This window comes from Strongylocentrotus purpuratus, unplaced genomic scaffold, assembly GCF_000002235.5.
Source record: "Strongylocentrotus purpuratus isolate Spur 01 unplaced genomic scaffold, Spur_5.0 spur5_scaffold_6, whole genome shotgun sequence".
In the NCBI taxonomy this organism is placed as follows: domain Eukaryota; kingdom Metazoa; phylum Echinodermata; class Echinoidea; order Camarodonta; family Strongylocentrotidae; genus Strongylocentrotus; species Strongylocentrotus purpuratus.
The window spans coordinates 31,469,056-31,490,630 of record NW_022145612.1 but is presented as its reverse complement, the minus strand read 5'-3'; positions in this window follow the sequence as shown (position 1 = coordinate 31,490,630).

Genomic DNA, 21,575 nt, shown 5'->3' with positions numbered 1-21,575 from the left:
CATGCGCACTGATACAACTGTAAACTGGTGTATTGCTATTCCATCAATTCACTTCTACTCTACCCTTAAACTTTGCCTAAAATAATCACACGTGTGTTCGCATCTCATTCGGCCATCTACCTCGGCCGCTACCCTCTTCCCCGTCCCCATCTCCCTCCCTGGGCGCATATCACCGAAGCGATATCCAATCGGGGGAGAGAGCTCCTGGCTGTTTCTCGGCCGCTTTCATGGGCTGAGGCCAAGGGAACCTGGGTGATATTGAAACAAGGCGCAGATGGGCTGATTAAACAGGAGCAGACGCACTTTGGTGAAACTTGAGCAAATAGGGAAGAGGTTGTAAGGAGAAGATGTGACTCGGCACATGTGTTCTTTTACCCAAGAAGTCAATAGAGAAACCAAGTCTGAAATTGAATCTCATATCAGAGTAAACAGGAACGAAGTAGAGAAGAAAAGTTTCTATCAAGCAACTTAACCAACCAACTTGGCCTATTTTTCATCCTATCTTCATTATGTACATAACAGCATGGGTTTGCTACATTCTACGGCTGTGCATAATAACCAGATACCTAGCACAATAACATCTAGATGCAACAGAAGAGATAATGAGCAAGAATTATGCATTTTAGAAAAGAATATAAGATATTTAATATTTATTGTCATTGACTTTTTTAAAAGAAAAGATGAACTCTGTGCATGTAAGAGGTAGTTTACCAATCATCTTTTACATTCATTAATAATAAAAAATAGCTTTTACTTTGTATTACCCCAGTAATGATAAATTGTAATCTTCTAACATGTACCCTTTTCTCTTCTACCTTCCATTATACCATGTACCTACTATCTATGTGGTAGGTCCATGATTATACCAAGGTATTTTTGTTTTCTTTTGAAAGATTCTCTGTCACAAGCACGCAATCACATTGTTATTTTCAACCACTAGATGGCAGTATATCACTTCACCATTCTCTCCACATTAACGACATCAGTACAGCTCAAATTCACTGTTGTCACAAGAGGGGGCTATACCTCAATGCCTACAGCACTCATCTATTCTTCATTTAATTATTTTGTTGAAATAAATCTTCATCAATATTTTCATCATCACCATTATCATGACTTACTACAACCTTGTTTCCATTGTGATCTCTTTCAAATCAAAATTATCATCTCATCAGCTGTTACAAAACATCATTAATCATTACTTCAAGGTATACATACTCCACATGTGATATTGAAACTCAGTACATCCCATCACCTCTTTATCCATAATAATGACAAAACCAATTAGTTTCATACAAGAACACTACGAATTGCTAATGGCCTTTATCCTTTAACATACAAATGGCCTGTCCTCATCAGCTCGAGATAGCCAAATAACCCGCTATTTTAACTATCCCGATCGCAAATTATCCTGCTAATTTGCGTCTTGATCAGCCTGCAGTTACAATCAGTGGGATATTAGGTCGAGATAATTATCCCAAAATATCTTGGGCTAGGTTGCAAAATTTTATTTCGCTATTTGGCAAACTATCCAGCCTATTTGTCCTGTGCGTCTTCACCAGCCCGAAGTCTCACACTTGCGCGAAGGCTGAGCAAAGTATCTCATCCTAATATCTCAAGCCCGAGTTTCAAGCTGATGAAGACGTGATTTGTAACTTCGGGCTTATTTCCCAAAACAGAAATAGCGGGCTATTTGGCAATCTCGAGCTGATGAAGCCATCCCCAAAAATACATTTCATATGAAATTGAAACTGATTTATTTCACACACACACAAAAAGCAATCAAACCCAAAAGCAATAATGCAGATCTATAATTGAAGAAGTCAATCAGTTACTCTGCAACTGTTATTACCCTGACCCTGCATGGCTCTTATTAATATTCATAAGTGCCACATGCAAGGGGTTAAACGTCGTCTTCGTATGGCAAAAAGAAGCTCCTATCTAATGGTTTCAATTTAGCTAGAGTATGATGAAGAGAGACCTGGTGGAACTAATTTCCCTTCGGACTAATACAGTTTTGATGGGTCTAGCAGTCGCTCTTCAGTTTAGATACCATCTGGACCATCTTCCTCATCTCTGTTTCTATGCACGATGTACATCACTTGCTCTATGTTACAAGGAAAACCTTATAGCACACAACATTTGTCAATGTCGCATCTTATGTTTATATTATAGGCATCCCTCGGGAAGGGGAGGCACCCCAAAATTTGGAAATAAAATTACGAAGTTGGCATAAAATGCATATTTCAAGTATGATCTTTACACTGTTAGCAATCTGTAGATCCAGGGGGAGGGGGTGCTGTGGTGAAGGGGGCTGACAATCCTTGATTTGCCCATCCAATATGTATATGATACGATATACTTTTTCCAAATAGCTAAACATTGCGTTTATGCTTAACATTTACATTGAAATGACAGTGCATAATGGATAACATAAAAGTGAAATGATATATTGTTTAGACTTTTAATTTGGAAGACAATCATTGCTGTAGCAAATATTTAGGATTAAGAAATGAAAATAAAATTATCAAAAATTGTCATAAGGCTTTACTTGATCTTTTTTTAAAGAAAAGAAAATATATACATATAACGATCAAAAAGAGAAAAGGTTGAATCATTCATAAATTAAGAGTCCTGTTTTAGGAGTCTTCAAGAGTAATTAAAAAATTGTCATGATCAGTGAAAAAGTTTTGATCATATGTGTTTCATTATATACGTAAATAATTGCCATAATTCATGATGTACCTTAAAATTCCATATGACCTACATGTACGTGTGTATTACATGCATGTCTTGCATGATGAATACAGAGTGGTCCATTAAGTATTCTTGATATTGATGTGTGGCTCATTGTATCTGTTTCAGTCCATAATTCCCTAAGTAATCACAATGACAGGATGAGGAGGATGAATGATACCTCAATCTTAGTCAACCATCCCCAGAAGACCAAACTCTCAAATTAAGACCCCAGGCTATTGCTTAACATAGATACAAGAGTATGTCCAAGATGTAATTAGAATGCCAAACACAAACTTGTCATTATTCCTCCCTGGGTAATACCCAGTGAAACATGAGTCATCGAAATTAACCTTATTTTCATGAATGCCTGTTTATCATAGCGTATCACTGCACATCATAACAACCCCCGGGGGCCCAGGGGGAACCCATTCAAATGTAATGTTGTCAATACTCATTACAAACATGCAATGGAGGGCAATGTTCCCTTTATCTCCCATACTACTGATAGTCTATAATCAACTTCTTATCATTTATAACCAGTTTCTTAATCATCTAAAATCTAAATGATCAAAATATATCTTGCTCCAGATAATGAAAACTAGAAATAGGTGCATTTTCCAGTTTTCAATTGGTCAAAACCAACAACAAATCTTTTAGAAAAATAGGTTCAAGTAAATATATTTGATACTGTAGTAATGTGTTTGGTAACACTTTTCTGCCTTTCTCTTTCTGTTTAAATTATTAATTTCATTGCTAGTAATTAAGACCAGTAATACTGATTCTTGTTATTTTTGTCCACAGATAACTCAGAAGTAATGCACTGATGAACACCATCCAAAATATTTTAAAGCCCCACTACTTATAATGCCTAATTGGTGCCTGTTGGTCCCCCATGATCCTCTTTTTCTTATGTTAAGTGAGAGCTGATTTGATGAGATAACCACCTGTCAGGGAGGTCTAATCCCCCTTGGCCAAACTAGTGCAGACGGGCTTTAAAAGCCTGTTTACACTAATGTACATCTCTCATATGTACACAATATAAAGACATCCAACCAAAATAACAGCCCTAATTCACTGCTCTCTAGATCACTGCCGAAGTACATTTCTTGAAATCACTTACTGAGTAAGTTACATTTGTAAATGTCACATGTACTACCTCAATGCTCCCACGTATGATTACCAATGTCATCCTATATCATGGAGTATATGTTTATAGAGTAGATTCAGGCTAGGTGGTCATTGATCTCAGTAAGTAAACAAGTCTTTGATACTGTTTTCACACAGGCAATATTTTGCTTAACCCCGTACTATAGGTGGGGTTAAGGGGGGGGGGGGTCTTAGCCCCACCTATAGTACGGGGTTAAGCCTATTCCACTTTCTGTTCAGACTGGCTTTTACCAAAGTGGGCTAAAGTTGGCTAACCCCACCTATAGTACGGGGTTAACTAACCCTGCAAAATAGCAGGGCTAACTCCGCAATTGTGGTGCTAACTCCTGCTAACCCCGCAATTGCGGTGCCAAGCAAATAAATGAGAACAGAAACAAAAAATAGTCCGGTACTACGCAATGGAGCGTATGGCAGCTGGCTAGATGCGAAGTATGTCCAATCATAACATTCATGATATCCGGGGTTAATGAATTGCAGTGAGAACAGCGTGAATTTTCTTATTCCGGAATAGGCGCTAGTACGGGACTAAAAACAGCGTGTGTGTAAAGCCAAAAAACATAGTCCGGGATTAAGGATAGTACGGGGCTAAGCAAAGTACGGGGTTAAGCAAAACCAGTGTGAAAAGAGTATTAGAGCTCTCAATACTGACATTTTCTGGAATCTACTTTGTTTATCTTCAATGAGAATATCATTGTCCCGAGTGATGTAATATGAGGGAGCATTATCCAAGCATAAGGGCAATTTTTGTCCTGGTATATTCATCCACTTAAAATAGAGTACCGTATAGAAGTAAAAGATGCTTTTACATGGTTACCTAAAATTGAGTCACATATAGGCCCATTGGGGAAGACAAGAAATTTGAAAGATTATGTTTTCATATCTCTTTTTATGTATACAAATGTATCGTCCTTGTTTTCACGAAGTGACGGTAGTGAGGAAAATCGTAACGCAGTGTGAATGCAATTTTTTTTCACTACCGTCACTTCGTGAAAACAGCGACGGTATATATAAACATGTCTGAATAATAGATGGAATTCAGTTTGATTTGGGCCATATACACTGTATAGTTATTAGTTTCTAGAGATTAAGAAAATAATATAAATCAGAATGACACCGTAAATAAAACACAACCAGCTATCCACAATATTACTGGATGTGGTTTATCATACAATTAACTAACAGGAATCCAAATTTAATAATTTACAGCGCAAAATGACATATTTCATGATAATAATTACTTAAACATGAACACGTTTTGTTTTTATGCATTAGCTGATTGTGAAAATAAAACATTCTGAATTGTAACACAAAATAGAATAGCTCCCTCTTGTGTTGCTACACATTTATTTCTGAAGCTGTAGCAGACTACATTGGATTGATTACTGCATTAAAATACTACATGTTATTTGGTCTCACGTTACTTATTAACTTTGGTTGTATTTTGGGGGAGAAATGTACACAGTATTACTTTTAATTATCTATGGCATCTTTGTTGTCTCCTACTGACAAGTGAGAAGAAAAAAACAGCTAATTGTCAAAAAAGCTGATTTAACCTCCTTTGCTTTGTCTGAACTTTACCTATTCCTATCATTCGAAGAACACATGTTTCAAATATTTCTTGTAAAACAAGACATATATGTGATTTCCTTCATGTCTTAATGAATACTCATGACCTATACCATCATGATCTCAACACATGATTCCTTAATTTGAGTTTACAAGCAACACACACCCAGTACCACTTCATCCTTATATTGACTCTGTTTCAGAAACACAAGCTGGTTGAGTGTAAACAACCCCACTGTTGACTGACCGTTAAGTGTAAACAACCCCACTGTTGACTGACCATGCATAGACAGTTCAATGACCTCAAACTGTCTGTTTTTTTCCCCAGGAGGCAATATATATTAGTGTTTGAAATGAATGAGGCATGAAAGAGGATGGGTAGCTGATAATGATAATTATTTATGAGTGTCCATCACAACAAGGCTGAAGATGGATGGGGCAGCTAGCCAGCTGGATACGCTAGAAATGGATCCTTTCTCCATGGATGACTTTAATCGATCAAATTGACCTATAAAATACATGTATAAAGATACAAGCACTGAAAAATGAAGAAAGGTAAAATCAGGCTGTACTTTTTGTGTGAATTTGATCTAAAGATGAAGTACATACACAACAGTTACTATATATGTCAGAAGATAACTAATGTCGAGGGAACTGAATTGCATGCTGTCATAATACAAGATGCGTATGATGTGCATATTGAGTACACATACATGTACGTATTCTATTCTTCAAAATTACAAGAGTGAAGATATACGAAAGGTAGAGATGGGAAAGGAAGAGAGAGAGATAGAGAGAGAAAGAGAGAGACAGAGAGAGAGAGAGAGAGATGCAGAGAGGGGAGGGAAAGAGAGTGACAGGGAGTGACAGACAGAGACAAAGAGTTCAGTGTCATTAACATACCATATCACAATGATTGACCTGGATACTAGTTGTCAAGCAATGAATGCTAATCAATGGGATGAAAGTTAATGGATCTTCTCTTCATACATCAATGAATACACGATGCTGAGGTGAGATGAGTAGAAGGAGGTTCACTATTCATCAACACATATATACCTTCCATTTTCAGTTTTAAAATCATTTGGGGTATTCCAAACAGACATATTTACAATTTACTAAAACTGGTTTTTGATGGTAATTTTCATGTCAGCAAGATTGCAGATAATTACTTCAATGAAACATTTCTGTTAAAGCCTGTCTGCACTAGTTTGGCCAGGGGGATTATACCTCCCTGCAAGGTCACTGACAGGTGGTTATCTCATCAAGTTAGCTCTCAATTAACAAAAGAAAAGGGGGATCATGTGGGACCAAAATAGGCACCGATAAGTTATTGTTTGCTATATAGAGGGCGCAAATAGCTATAAGTAGTACAGTGGGGCTTTAAAGCTTGTGTTGCTTCTGTATTTCAATGAACGCTACATTGTCAGGTTCGATTTAAAAGCCCATCTACCGTTTATGGTCAAACTATCTGTTACATCATGAAAATTTCCTGGCATACTTTCATTTGCAGACATGGTTTTTAGCTGGATTAACGAGGCTTAGAGCAAGGATTAGAGACCGTCTGCTAATGACAGGTCAGCTCTATCCCCAACGGTGTTCTTAAAGTGCTTGACCTCAACTGAAGCTCTTTGGGCAATCAAAGCAGAGATGGTTGCAATTATTCTCAAAGGCTGTCCTTATCAGCTTGAGTTTGCCAAATAACCCGCTATTTTCAGACTCGGGATATTATCCTGAAACTTGAAATTGCATCTTCACCAGACCGATACGCTCATCACAAAATAGCTTGGATGGGTGCATATTAGAAATCTTGGAAACAAGACCAATATTTCTTTGGATATTTTCTCGACCAAATATCCAGCTAATTGCAACAGCAGCGATTTGGATAGTAAAAATAGTGGATTATTTGGTAAACTCGAGCTGATGAGGACAGGCCTCTTGCTCCTATTGTTACAGATGACTTGAGATCTATATAACTTCCTCATACTTATTGAAGCCATTTGAATTCAGGAGATTACTTGTAGGCCTGCTTAATACCATTTAATCTGCCCTCCTGCTGAATTTCTGAATAGTATAATTGGTAAAATCTTCAAACACTGATGCACATATTCCCGGTTTGATTTGAAATCCCTGGCTTTATCGTTTATTTAGGTTATGCTAGAATTCTTCTATTCATGGAAGACAGATTGTATGTTGAATTTACATCTATGCATATTTGTTCTCATTTCTCTATATAGCTCATTCTAATTCTATCCCTCTGCGCCTCAGAATAGTTTACTAGATCAATGGCGCATAACAAATGCTGTATTTATTATTGTAATAGTAAAACTGCTACCGTAACCACAATAGCTTTTTTTTACATTTCTGGGTGACATGTTCTCTTTATGCATTTCGATATGAACAACATACCGGTATCCCATTATTTTACAAAATATGCATATGTACTTCTTGCAAAATTGGTAATCTCAAATGATAGATTGTCATCAAAACAAAGTTATAAAATTAACATGTGACCACTGTCAACTGTCACATCAGAGGAAAGTTACTATGGTATTTCTATGATTGTTTATTATTTTCACGAGCAGAACTGAATTTCCCATGAATATACTTGAATAAAAAAAGTCAACTCTACCGTAGATGACATATCTAACAACCATTGAATGAAATGAAATGACGTTTTGATCCCAGGGGTCCATCCGTCCATCAATCAATCTGAATAGTATAGCACTATATCAACAACCAGTCTGTTATAACTCAACATCAGGTAGAGAGGTGAGAAATGAATATATCATATCCCTGTAACACCAGGCATGAACGGTTCTATTGACATTGGGTCGTAAGTAAATATATTTGATCTTGACTACGAGCTTGAATGGAGTATAAAACCGGTATCAAGTGTCTATATTGTGTGGGTGGTAAATGTATTGTATTCGGGATACTGGCTGAAAGATCTTGCAATATATTTTGAGACAAAACACAAAAAAGCAGCAGTACTGGAAGACAGGGACAATGGTAAAGAAATAGAATCGACTTCACTTGAATTTGAAATTAAAATATTTTTATTTCCACAATGAACTTCGACGACCTTGGGTTTCAAATGATATTTCATGTAAATAATTTTCATCAATTCCTAGGATAACTTCCATTCTGCTTTGATTGATGATTAGAAAATGATAATGTAATTTTTTTCTGAGCACATCATGATGAATACTCATCTGGGAAAAGAGCGAATGGAATGGGAGGAGAAAGAATACCCCCTAAGGTGAGAATGATGAGAACGAGATGGAGAAAGAGAAAGCTCTGAGGCTCACAAAGGTGAAGAGGCATACGATGTATTCCCATTACAGATTTTGTATCATTTTTCTTAAAGGTATTGGGTAACTTTGCCTCTGATTCTAAACAAAATCCTGGATTTATTTCATGCTGCAATCATAATTATAAACCTTTAGGTCAGAAAAGAATCCCATGCCTTATTTAACAAGCCAATCGCATGTTTGATTACGGTATCAAAGATATTCATGATTGGAATTCGAAATTTCAAAAAATGTTTTCCCCCACGGTTTTATTACACTACAGTCTATTGGGGAAAATGAGTATGGTAAAGCCGGTCACTCAAAGATTTTTACTTTTTTGAAGCACTTCATGATCATTTTCAAGCGCAATTTGTTAAGGTTTCAATATTAGAGCACATCACAGATACTGATTACACGTAGGGCTATGCATCTCAGATTTGTAAAACTGGAAACATTGTTAAACAATGCGTTTAATCATACATTGCAGAAGAAAAAAAATATTGTTCACACTTGTCAAAACTAAAACAATAAAATGAATATTTCAACAACGCAAGTATCCTTGCACATGTTAAAATTAAAGTTGAGGAATCTTCAACGCAAGTATCAACCTCCAAACTTTAGGCATGCATCTACATGTACAGTAAATAGGACAACTGGGATATTTATTCCTCCGGGAATATTTATAATGGTGTTTGCGCAATTATCGTTCTCAGGCAAATTATAGATTCTGCCTCATGTGTCGGAAACCTCATTTTCTATTATCATATCTATTGATATTCTGGTGGCATTATGCATTCCACATCTCAATTTCAATAACGTAGGAGTAGAGTGAACCCACTTGAAGAGAAACAGTTCAGCCTCGTTCATATGTAATGTAATAGAACGCTTCAAACAAACACCAGTTGTAAATAAACTGACTGAAGCATAGTGTATTGAATATTTCTGTATTAATGACACAGAAATAAGTGAGATATTTGAGGTCAGGGACCTTTGTGCATTAGCTACTGTTTCTCATTACACATAGAAATCGTTTTATTTCGCAGCAATGGTCTCTTCGAGGTTGGTTTACCATGTCGTGTGAATGGAGCCTAAGGTAGAAAGAAAGGAGGTGAATGGACTACCTTTCTAGATACAGGAAGATGGATAATGTATTGATCATGAAGAGGATGGGGCGGGTCATCGTCCACTCAAGCCTTTGGGTCAGATCGGGCCCTCCTGTCATATGTGAACTTGGTTTTAGGCAAGTATGTAAGGTGGAAAGTGGATGATGCATTGATCATGAAGAGGAGAGAATATGGGTCATCGTCCACTCAAGTCTTTGGGTCAGAGCCTCCCGTCATATGTGAATTTGGTTTTAGGAAGAAATTAAGGTGGAAAATACCTAGGTTGAAAATACTATCTAGAAACAGGGGGATGGATGATACATTGATCATGAAGAGTATGGGATGGGTCATCCTCCGCTCAAGCCTTTGGGTCAGAACCCTCCCGTCATATGAGGTGGAAAATACCTTCTACAAGCAGGATGTTGGATAATGCATTGATCATGAAGAGGATGGGGTGGGTCATCATCCTCCGCTCAAGCCTTTGGGTCAGAGCCTCACGTCATACGTGAATTTGGTTTTAGGAAGAAATTAAGGTGGAAAATACCTATCTAGATGCAGGACGATGGATGACACATTGATCATAAGGCATTAATCTTCATTACCATGTCCCTAGGAGAGGACCTAAAGCCGTCGGCCGTCTGGTTGCTTACTTACAAGCATTTATGCTTTCTTAGCATTCAGATAAAACAACGACCACCATCATGAAGAGGATGGGATGCTGGGTTGCACTCTCAGGCAAGCTCCATGGAGGATACCTTACCATGCACCACACACACAAGACTTTGATTCATTGCACAGCATCACCTACGTTGGTAGTGCCATGGCTTGCTGTGAACAATTATGCACAGGTGAATGATCTATAGCAAAAATGAATTACTCCATTAAAGGTTAAGACCAGTATTGGGAACGCCCCAATTTCAAAAAATGAAATGGAAGCTCTTATTACCAATCATGTGAAAGAATATGTTTTGAATAATACATGATGATAACAATTTTGCCGGGAAACCGGCTACTAATTGATATATTTGGTAAATTAGTTTATCTATTGGGATGTGAGAAATGAAAAACGCATGAGTCGCGCACGTGTGCGTTGTCACAAAGTGACTGGTAATTTAAGACTAGAAGATAGTGACTGGTTTTTAGACTAGGAGATAGGCATCTAGAACACAATAGAATCCCTAGCTACAGTACCTTTTCTCAATGGGAGAGCTATGTATGTGTGCTTGTGTGCTGTGTGCATGTGTGCTGCTGTTCAGGCATAGTTTGGGCTGGGCAGAGCAACTTAAGCATTGGTCAAGACAGGACCTGTATGCTGAGTGGGTGTGTGAGGAGTTGAGATGTGCAGCATGTAGCTACTTACTTTGGTTGGCATCTACCCTTAAATTCGGGCAGCACAGGCCAGGAGAAAACTTCTCAACAGCTCCACATCATGTCTCTGACACCACAGTCAGGCAGCTGGGTTCCACTTTGAGGTTCCAGTTTAGGTCCCATTCCGGGTCCATTCGGATTCCATTCCAGTTTCATTACGGTTCAACTCCACAAGAGATCTTCAAGGACAGATCTTCCAAAACAGATCTTCTCTAACCTCTGAGATGAGACTTTTCGTCTACTAGACGAGCTACATCATACTTCAACGCCGAATACGTCAGAAACGACAAGCTTCGGAACAGCGACTATACTCAAACAGCCAGGGTTCTTCAAGTTCGTGCGTTTGTCTACATGAGACACACCTGGAGCACAGGAAGACAATGTAAGAACGTTCCATAGGGTTGAGAACGGTCGCGGACATTTAATTCATATCAATTATTCTGTGATAAAACTCGTAGTATTTGAGTTTTTAGATATTTCTAAGAGGCACAGTTTACGTACTTGAGCTCAAGGTTTTGTACGGTTTAACATATGCAGTACTGCTTTACCAAAAAGGGGTATTGGGTTTTCTTACGGAAATTAGTGAATTACTTGTAAAATCATTTAAATAACTCAGACTGAGTGAATCATTTACATGTGAACAAGTATAGTTAATGCATATGACTGAAATATATTCATCATATTGGCATTTCAACTCTATATCAGATATATGTAATACTCATTCTGAATACAGTGAGTGAAGAAGAATAGATGAAGAAATGTGATTAATAAATCATACTTTCAAGATTTAAATATCTACATAATGCATTGAATTTGTGTAATTATTGTTGTGTGAATTCCTAACCAACATATCTATAGTAAACAGAACAGCTTCTATCAGCCAGATATTGCCAAACAGGGCATTAATCTGACAAATTGGCGACCACGAAGGGACTCTCTCTTTTTAATAGAATCAGTTAAAATTGTATAGAAGTTGGTATGGAATGTAGGAATTGCAAACTGAATTAACTTGTTTGTATTTTCATTTTTATTCCCTTTATATAGGAACATTGCATTGCTAGGGTTACTGGAGCTGAGAGGAGTTTTCACCTAAAGCCTGTGCCCGTGATACTTTTTACGCCTGTTTAATAGGTTGGTAAGTGCGCTGCAAATTGTTAGTATGGATAGAGAGAAATTCATAGAACAGGGGAAAGTTTTTGGCTTGAGTGGGAATGATCTGAAGGTGTATGTGGATGATTGTGTGAACGAAGCAAGAGATGAAAGGACTGAAGCTAGAGCTTCTGCAGTTGAAGCAAACAGGTTTGAAACAGAATCTAAGAAACTAGAATCAGAAGCTAGGAGGCAAGAGTCAGAGTTACTGGCACAACAGATTAGATTAGAGGAGCTTAGGAAAGATAGAGGAAGTACTCCGCATTCAAATCCTAAAGTCAAGATTCCACCTATCCCACCTTTTCAGGATGGGAAGGATGATATTGATAGCTATTTGTGTCGTTTTGAAAGACATGCCTCTAGTGTAGCATGGAACACTGATGATTGGGCTTTAGCATTGTCTGCTTTGTTAACAGGGAAAGCACTTCAGATTATTTCACGACTTACAGTCTCTGAGGCTAAGAATTATAGTGCAGTAAAGTCCGCCTTATTGAAGGGTTATGATTTAACCGAGGGAGGTTATAGATTGAAGTTTCGGCATGCAAAAATCCAATCGGGAGAAACTTATGTTCAGTTCGCATCTAGGATTGAAAAATACTTTGATAGATGGCTTGAACTTAGTCCTTATGATAATAGTATAGATGGAGTCAAGAGTCTCATACTGCAGGAACAAGTGTTAGATACAAGCAATAAAGATTTGTTAATGTTCATTAAGGAACGTCAACCTTCAAGTTTGCAGAATCTTTTAACCCTTGCGGATCAGTATAGAGATGCTCACAATGACCCACGGTTACGCAGGATGAGAGATAAACCGTTTACTGGAACCCAGACATCTGACGGGAGCACTTCAAAGAGTCGTGGACAGGAGAGACAGTCTTTCGGCGGCAAGACAACATCGGAGTCAAGCCCAAGGAAAGAGAAGACCTGCTACAATTGCAAGAAAGTTGGACATCTTTCTTGGGACTGCCCCCAGAAGAAGAGACTAGAGAAAGGAGCAAGCATGACTGTTAGCGAACCCGTCAGCGAACCAGCTGAGACAGGAACAGTTAACGTCGAGACCGGAGGTATGTGTCTTATGGTTAGCAAATCAGCAATCTTAGAGGGGAGCCTCACCGAAGATGGAATGGGTGTTAAGCTGGTAGGAGGAGGCATCTTACCACTACTGTCTGCAGCAGCATGTGGAATACAGCAAGACGATATGATAGTATGTGAGGGCCTCGTGAATGGTGAATCGGTGGAGATGCTACGAGACACAGGTTGTACCACGGTGATAGTGCGACGAGATTTGGTGAGAGAAGATCAATTGTGTAAAGAAGAGAAACTGTGTCTTCTTATTGATAGAACTCTGAGATCTTTTCAAGTTGCACGTTTACAGATTGATACACCATACTACACAGGTGAAGTGACAGCCCTGTGTGTTAAGAACCCATTATACGACTTAGTACTTGGACAAGCGCCTGGTGTTAGGAAAGCGGATGACCCTGATCCTGACTGGACACCACAACGTCATCAGGCGAATGCAGTGGAAACAAGGGGACAGAAGAGGCAAGCGACACGCACCAAGCCACCCCTTTGTGTACCCAAGCCATTCGATGATATTGTGACTGCCAAAGACTTGATCGAAGCCCAGGCTGAAGATGAATCGTTGTCCAAGTCGAGGAAGTATGCAGATAACGGAGAAAAGAAGATAAGTCGGCAAGGAAACTCTTCTCGTTTTCTCTACAACAAGGGAGTGCTGTACAGAGAATACGTAGACTTGAAACCTGGAGCGGACAATATCTTGCAAATAGTGGTGCCTGCTAAGTTGAGAGGACAGGTAATGAGACTCGCTCATGAGTCTATCCTAGGTGGACACCTTGGTTTGAAGAAGACAAGTGACAAGATACTTATGCATTTCTTCTGGCCAGGAATGCATGCGGATGTTAATCGTCACTGCAGGTCATGTGAACCATGTCAGCGGACTATGCCCAAGGGTAAGGTCAGTAAGGTTCCGCTTGGTTCAACCCCTCTGATTGACGAGCCTTTTCGTAGAGTTGCAATGGACTTAGTTGGACCCATTGAACCTGCTACCAGTAAAGGGAACAGATTTATCTTGACTGTCATGGATTATGCTACCAGATATCCAGAGGCAGTGGCACTTCGAAGGATAGATACCCAGACAGTAGCAGAAGCCTTAGTGGACATCTACTCACGAGTTGGTGTTCCACGTGAAGTTCTGACGGACAATGGTGGACAGTTCACTTCGGGCTTAATGAAGGAAGTTAGTAGACTCCTTTCGATCCGCCAGATGACCACAACCCCATATCACCCAGCGTGTAATGGATTAGTGGAGAGATTCAACGGGACTTTGAAATCGATGCTAAAGAAAATGTGTGAGGAACGACCCAAAGACTGGGACCGTTACATTAACCCTCTTCTTTTCGCTTACAGGGAATCGATTCAAGAGAGTACCGGATTCTCGCCTTTCGAACTGTTGTACGGTCGTGCAGTTCGTGGTCCACTTGCAATTCTTCACGAGCTTTGGACAGGAGATGCAGTTGAAGCCGAGACGAAGACTACGTATCAGTATGTCTTGGACCTCAAAGATCGGCTAGAAGCAACCTGCAAAGTAGCTCAGGAGAATTTGGGCAAGGCCGCGGAGCGATACCGAAAGCAGTACAACAAGAAGGCGAAGATGAGGAGATTTGAGATCGGCGATGAAGTTCTCCTTCTTCTACCAACTGACAACAATAAGTTGTTAATGCAATGGCGGGGACCATTCAAGGTAACAGAGAAGATAGGAAAGATGGACTACAAGCTGGACATGGGTGGAAAATTCAAAACTTTCCATGCCAATCTCCTTAAGAAATTCTTCAGAAGGGAAGAGCATGTTGGCATCTTGGATGTGGTGTGTACATCAGTCGTCGATGATACCATGGATGAGGAGGAAGAAGATGATTTGGAAGAGACATCAGCTGTGCGCAGGGATCTAATCCAGCTTCCATCCCTCACCCAGTCGGAGAGCATCGAAGATGTACAAATTAGTCCACACTTGACCCAAGATCAGCACGACAAAGTTGGCACCCTTCTTCAAGAGTTTGAAGAGACAATGACTGATGTACCAGGATGGACTAACCTCGGGAAACATGACATAAGGCTGACTGATAAGGAGCCCATCAAGTGCAAACCTTATCCTTTACCACATGCGCTACGAGAGCAAGTCACGAAGGAAGTTCGGAAGATGATTGATCTCGACATAGTGGAGCCTTCATCCTCACCATATGCATCTCCGGTGGTCATGGTTAAGAAGAAGGATGGTGCAATACGGTTTTGTTGCGACTACCGCAGACTCAACCAAGTTACAGTGACGGATGCTGAACCAATCCCCGACCCAGAGGAAATCTACAGTAAATTGGCCAATGACCAATTTTTCACCAAGATAGACTTGACAAAAGGTTACTGGCAAGTGCCACTAACGGAAGAAGCAAAGCCACTCACAGCTTTTGTGACGCCAGATGGTTTGTTTCAGTTTAAGGCTATGCCTTTTGGTTTGGTAAATGCTCCGGCGAGCTTTAGCCGAATCATGCGTGACTTGTTGCGTGGATTAGACAATGTTGATAATTTTATTGATGATATTCTTATCCACACAGCTACCTTCGATGAACACTTGAAAACTCTCAGGAGGGTGTTGGAGAGACTAAAGACGGCCAATCTGAAAGTAAGGCCAACGAAGTGTGTCATCGGTTGCGAGAATGTAGAATTTCTCGGACATCGAGTAGGACATGGTGAACTACGACCGGTCCCAGACAAAGTGGAGGCGATCCAGAGTGCGCCTCAACCAAGAACCAAGAAACAGCTACGCTCGTTTCTTGGCCTCATAGGATATTACCGGCGGTTTATCCCTAACTTCTCTGCACTAGCAGCTCCTTTGACAGACAGAACCAAAAACGGTGAACCTACACAGGTAAAGTGGGGTACGTCTGAGGAGAATGCATTTAACGCACTCAAGCAGAAGCTGGCACAGGAACCAATTCTCCACCTTCCAGATCTGAGTCAATCTTTCATCCTAAGGACAGACGCATCAGACGTGGGACTTGGAGCAATACTCCTTCAGGATGTCGATGGGCAGAGGTTCCCAGTTGCATACGCAAGTAGAAAGCTGCTTCCGAGGGAACGGCGTTATGCAGTGATGGAGCGCGAGTGTCTTGCAGTTGTTTGGGGTATACAGAAATACGAACCATACTTGTATGGAAAGCACTTTCATCTTGAGACTGACCACCAGCCGCTTAAATGCGTTGCCAAATCAAAATGTGCAAATGGGAGAATCTTGAGATGGGCATTGGCCCTACAGCCGTACAGATTCACCATCACTGCCATTAAGAGTAGCGAGAATATTGGAGCAGATTATCTAAGCAGAATCCCAGAGTGATTTGTTAGTTTTTTTTTCATTTTGTATTTAGTTTAGATATATATTAGATAGTGTGCGGGAAATTTACTTTTAGACATTTATTGGAATTAAAATGTAATTAATGTCTTTAAGGAGGGGGAGAATGTCACAAAGTGACTGGTAATTTAAGACTAGAAGATAGTGACTGGTTTTTAGACTAGGAGATAGGCATCTAGAACACAATAGAATCCCTAGCTACAGTACCTTTTCTCAATGGGAGAGCTATGTATGTGTGCTTGTGTGCTGTGTGCATGTGTGCTGCTGTTCAGGCATAGTTTGGGCTGGGCAGAGCAACTTAAGCATTGGTCAAGACAGGACCTGTATGCTGAGTGGGTGTGTGAGGAGTTGAGATGTGCAGCATGTAGCTACTTACTTTGGTTGGCATCTACCCTTAAATTCGGGCAGCACAGGCCAGGAGAAAACTTCTCAACAGCTCCACATCATGTCTCTGACACCACAGTCAGGCAGCTGGGTTCCACTTTGAGGTTCCAGTTTAGGTCCCATTCCGGGTCCATTCGGATTCCATTCCAGTTTCATTACGGTTCAACTCCACAAGAGATCTTCAAGGACAGATCTTCCAAAACAGATCTTCTCTAACCTCTGAGATGAGACTTTTCGTCTACTAGACGAGCTACATCATACTTCAACGCCGAATACGTCAGAAACGACAAGCTTCGGAACAGCGACTATACTCAAACAGCCAGGGTTCTTCAAGTTCGTGCGTTTGTCTACATGAGACACACCTGGAGCACAGGAAGACAATGTAAGAACGTTCCATAGGGTTGAGAACGGTCGCGGACATTTAATTCATATCAATTATTCTGTGATAAAACTCGTAGTATTTGAGTTTTTAGATATTTCTAAGAGGCACAGTTTACGTACTTGAGCTCAAGGTTTTGTACGGTTTAACATATGCAGTACTGCTTTACCAAAAAGGGGTATTGGGTTTTCTTACGGAAATTAGTGAATTACTTGTAAAATCATTTAAATAACTCAGACTGAGTGAATCATTTACATGTGAACAAGTATAGTTAATGCATATGACTGAAATATATTCATCATATTGGCATTTCAACTCTATATCAGATATATGTAATACTCATTCTGAATACAGTGAGTGAAGAAGAATAGATGAAGAAATGTGATTAATAAATCATACTTTCAAGATTTAAATATCTACATAATGCATTGAATTTGTGTAATTATTGTTGTGTGAATTCCTAACCAACATATCTATAGTAAACAGAACAGCTTCTATCAGCCAGATATTGCCAAACAGGGCATTAATCTGACATGCGTAGTCCCATAAACATCTTTCAATGTACAGTGCTAAATTGTAGCTTTATGAAGACTGGGCCAGATTTCTTATCATTTTGATGATTCCAAAACCTTGCAGTACACCTATGCTAGATGATCAACCTTTTCTGATCGATTTCACGACGTTTCTTTCACAATGCAATCGCATGACCATAACTGGTCTTTATCTTTAAACATGTTGACATCTGCATCATATTACAACTATTTTTTTTTTGAATTGCCTGGCAAAGGCACATCTTTCATTGATGCCCCAACAATATTGTCACAACATCAGATATGTTATGTCTGCTTATTGTCACAAGATACCAGTTATCCCCACCCCCACCCCCCCCCCAAAAAAAGAAGTTCAGAATACTTGACCTGACACTGGACACTGCATTATCACCTTTTTTCATATGTATATTTGTGCAGGATTTGAGAATTGACCATCTATAGAGTCTTTGGTAGAAAGACGAACAGAGTCAAGAGATGAGTAGAGTGGAGAAGAGAAGGGTGAATGATTGAGAGAGGATGATACAGCGATGGGATTCCATTGAGGTGAGTCATGAGATGCCAGTCATTCATCAAGATAACCTGTCATCACCTCTCACTACACACATATTAGAGTGATATCACACCTTATAGATGGAGACTTAGGCCTATAGGTGAGATGAAAAGGTTAACACTGCTAAAACCGTCTTTTGAATAGTTTTGAAAAGAATAAAGAGAAAAAAAGGTCAAATTCTTTTTAAATGAATACTAAGCAATCACCTTGCAAATATTTAGCGCAGAAGTAAATCATGAGTGGTAGAGGTGGTTGGTGGGGGAGTTGAGGTGGTAGTCTTGGCGGGATTGGTACTGGGGGGGGGGGGGGTGTTTCACAAAGACTAAGATCGACTTTAAGTTGGACTTAACTATGGCAGGCCGTTCATGCCACTGGTTGCTGTCACCATTGGTCTCTCAATTATGATATTTAGATATTTTCTCCTTCAATAATGAACTATCAACAAAAAAAAAATCTGTAGATTTGTGGCAACAATTTGTACATCCCTTGATAAACCGATGCCAGAAATAATTAGAGGAACTAGTGGCATGAATGGCCTGCCATAGTTAAGTCCAACTTAGAGTTGATCTTATTCTTTGTGAAACACTCCCCAGGATTGGTAGCAGAAGCAGTAGTAGCAGTACATGTATGAGTAGTTGTCGCTGTAGTAGTAGTAGCATATTGACTTTGCAGATCTTTATTAAAAGTATGAAACATTCTAATTTCTATTTAATTTTCAGGGAGGAGAGGAGGAAAAGAAGGGGGCGGTAACAAGAGTGTATTCCTCATTTCACTCCATTTGCATCACATTAAGATAATGCCAAACGTTATTCTAAATACAATAATTAACCTAAATATGGATAGTACACTCATGAATATTCTATCAGGAAAATTATCCACATTTGTCTGATGCCCAGATAATGATAGGAAGCCAAATAGTATCATATGATTGGCGCCATGGAAATTGATTTAGCTGTTGTTAGTTGAGTGTAATGTTGGATTGATGAGGATGTAGGTATAATGAGACACTTTAAGCATCAGAGATTGGGTCCTTTATTGATTTTTGAATGATCGCTCTCTCATTACAGGCCTCCAGTATAAATGACCCAGAATTCAAAAGAAATTGGATTAAAACTGCTGGCCGGCAGGGAAGTGAGGATTTTACAGAGGCATTGTGTCATCAAATATGCTTCTTTCTAAACATGTACATGTCTTTTCTTTCCAATTTTTGCCTTTTCTGGTTACGCCATGGTAAAAGAAATGATGTCATTAATATGTCCTCTTCTTGAATTCATAACAGTATTCATTGGATATCTCTCTTCGTCTTCAGTTCCTTGTATCTTCCTCTGATTTTATCTTCTCCCTTTCTCTTTCTATCTATCTCTCTCTCTCCCTCTTTCTCTTTTTCTTTCTCTTTCTCTTTCTCCATTTCTCTTTTTTAATATCTTTAGTTACCATTACTTTTTAACAAAATTTGTTTGATTCCATTAAGTACCGGTAATATGAGGGGTTTGTTCCCTCTACTTGCGTTTGAATAAAAGAAAATTAAATTTGACAATTTGACAATCAATGCTTTGATCAAGTCAACAAGTCAATATTTGGGTTTGACAAACATATGTGATTAAAATGAAAGTTCTATTTATGAATTTATAAACTTCTGGAAAATCAAAAACAAAATGTAAACATACCCATGTATATAAATGGATATTTTCTCTATCAGTTTAATATCAAAGCCAGAGTCCATACACTGCAGTAGAGAACCGTTAAGATTGAGAGGCATATAAGACAGTGACATTGATCATGAAAGATGATATCCTAAGAGAAGCTTAAATAGCTAAGAGGTTTCTACATGCTGGACAAACAAGCCTTGGGATTATACACCAAGGTGCACATCTAGGATGATGTTACAGAACAGCTTACCCATGGATATGCTCTCTTCACAATGTGCTATCACTCTTTACTATATACTCGTATTTCATATCATGAATAAACATATAAATAAGATAATGCATACTGTAAACTGACAGATCTTAAAGGTACTACATTACAAAGTCAGCCCACACTGTTACAGCATAGACCTACCACTGGTTACAGGAAGCACATTGTTTGTTTGGTGACATCATTTGCAACTTGAGTATTTAAAAAAAAAAATTCAGTTTAAAAGTTATGATACATAATCTTTGGAGTCACCTTGACATTTTGTTCCTTGAACAAAATTGAAAAGTAAGAAATACTGAAGTATTGATGTGTGTCAAAGAGGAAAGTTATTTGATTTATATGTGAACAGGAGATTTATATGTGAACAGGACATTTCTTATTGGATTTAATCACTGGACACATAATCCCTAGAAGAGTTGGTCAGCTAATGATTGTGAGTATGGTTAGGTATATCAAGTTTCGTCCTGCCTTAAACCATACTTCTCTCGAGAGGTAATAGATTTACTTAATTAACTCCAATGGTACACATGTAGTTTCATATCGCTTAACTTCTTCACAGCAATTAAGTTGCAAACACTGACCCTCAGGGAAACTATCTCGAGTCAAATTTTAATTATATTTGATTCGTTTATTTATTTATTTATTAATCTTAGTACAGTATTGTGCCTAAAATATCTTCTAAACTTCATGATGGGTAAACTTTGTCATATTCAATGACGTATGCTTGTACATGTAGCTTTAATACTTATTCTTTTGTTAACATATTATCTTAAAAACAAAAATATGTCCTTTTAATAAATACTATGCCTAATTGATTAATCCTTGAAGAGAGTCATTCAATGGAAGGACAAAATTGAATATTTAACATTTTGTAACAAAAGTAATAATGATAAACAAATATCAATCAATGATAGATTACTTTAAGAAATCCTAAATAGCCTTTACATTAAATGTCTTTTATAGCTACATCAGTTTCAATTGAGACG